We start from the raw sequence: 2,092 nt of genomic DNA on the forward strand, positions 1-2,092 counted from the left end.
TTTCCAAAAGTTGGGGTAGTGGCAATCGCTGGTGCCGTTACCCTAGGTGTAGAATGTATATAAATTATAATACACTGTATACACAGGGTGATCCAACTAACGTAAGACACTCATTTTCTCGGAAAATATGAATATTATGAGAATTTTTTTTTTTCTTAACTTTTAGGTACATATTTTACTACATTTTTCAATATTTAGAATATTTTTATCTTCAACCTTTATATGTAAAACAAGTATCGCATTTGGTTTTTCAAATGGAAACATATGTTTTTAATTCCATAAGTATGCAGACAATTTTTTTTTAAAATATGTTAGCGTTTGAATTTTCAATTTTCAACTATCTGTTCGTTTTCTGTGACTTAGTAAAGTTTTGAAATTCAAATCAATATTTGATCGGTTTTCCAGCAGTAGCACTTTTATTTGCCAGTAAATAATGATAATATTGGACCCCATCGATAATACTGTCACCGATAATGAGACATAAATAACTCTGGCACTAAGTTTTTTTTATTATTATATGGACAATCGATTTTTAATCTACCTGTTTGGAAGCAAATATACCTTACATAACCGTCATCCGTTCACATGTATTATCAGTAGACTGCGATGTGGATTTTGCCTTGAACCACTTTTACGGTATGATTATAATATATTATATTAATTTTCACTGCATTGTAAATTATATCGCAGATTGTATATTTTTAATCGTTGAGCCGTCATATTGCAAATAAAGGCTATTAAAAAAAAAAAAAAAAATTATAATATAGCGTTAATATTATTATCACAGTATCATTATAATATGGTATGAGTAAAACTTAAATTGTCAAACGACAAACAACGTGTACTCGTAATTTGTGAACAGTTTTTTTTATGTATTAAGAAGAAACTAATATTGTGTTTTAAAATGTCTAATTGTGGTTAGTGACATATATTTTACAATTTATTTTGAAACTATAATGAATGTAATGATTTCATAATTATAATTTAGTTCTCATTAGTAATAGTGAAATTTGTATTTAAGACTTGGTAAACTCAACATAACAACCAAGTTATACAATATACCTACTGTTTTATTTAATACTATACGTAACATAATATTATTATATGGCCAATTAACAGTTGTTAATTATAGTTTAACTGGAATAAATGTTGATGACTGACCGCAAGAAATCTGTAAGTGCAATATATTAAATATTAAAATTTTAATTTGTATTTTTTAGCAGGACATTTTTTAAGAAGATTACTGGAATGATAATGATGTTTTGAAACCTTAATGTACAATTTGTCACTGATTACAATAGTCGGTATTGGTTTATCAAGCTACATATCAATATGTCATTTATGATTATTCAGTTACTAGTTAGGTATGTTTCAAATATCAATATGCACTAGAGTCTAGATGTGCAATATTTTAGTATTGAAAAACTGTATATTGTGAATAATAGATATTACACTATTACTATTAGTAAATTGTTATTTTGTATATTTTCAGTTATGTCAACGTCTTCATTTTGAATTCGTCTTTTGTAGATATAACCGAAAAATGAACAAAATAAAAATAATATTGTTTTAGATTAGGCATTTTATAGAAATTAGGAGATATAAGTTAATAATTATTAAATTATTTTTTTTAGATGAAGAAAATATTGCTTTCTACTTGGAATCTTAGAAGAATAAAATATTAGCATTTAACACAACCATACTCAACCAGCGGCCCCCGGGCTGCATACAGCCCGCCGATTATTTTTATGTGGCCCAAAAAGAACTCATATTATAAATATTTAAAGGCTATAAAAAAAAATATATATTAATATAAAAAATAACAAAACAATTATATTTTGAAGATGTTTAACGTACGAGATTGCAATAAAGATGTTCAATTTTAACATCATAATTATTTGTCTCAAATAAAAACTTGTATAAGCATTTTTATTAGTACCATTTAATGTTAAAAATATTAGTTTCTTTTAGTGAAGTCACTCTATAATTATAGTTGACTATTCATATTTTTAATGTGGCTTAACAAATGAAAAAAGTTAGATTTTATGTTATGTGGTAGCTTTTGTTTTCTAGTTTCTTACATGAATGAAAT

General features: G+C 25.7%; 1 long non-coding RNA gene across 1 annotated transcript; it reads left to right on the forward strand.

Annotated features, from left to right (window-relative positions):
- Positions 1-808: 808 nt before the first annotated feature.
- LOC126838991 (uncharacterized) lies at positions 809-1,854 on the forward strand. Its single transcript, XR_007685763.1, has 3 exons — positions 809-917; positions 1,221-1,364; positions 1,635-1,854. It is a non-coding gene; the product is annotated as an uncharacterized LOC126838991 (long non-coding RNA).
- The last annotated feature ends 238 nt before the right edge of the window (positions 1,855-2,092 follow it).

The sequence above is a fragment of the Adelges cooleyi genome, unplaced genomic scaffold, assembly GCF_023614345.1.
Source record: "Adelges cooleyi isolate 19-005CV unplaced genomic scaffold, UGA_ACOO_1.1 ACOO_flye_CR_arks_rails_tigmint_CR_PRNA_30, whole genome shotgun sequence".
In the NCBI taxonomy this organism is placed as follows: Eukaryota; Metazoa; Arthropoda; class Insecta; order Hemiptera; family Adelgidae; genus Adelges; species Adelges cooleyi.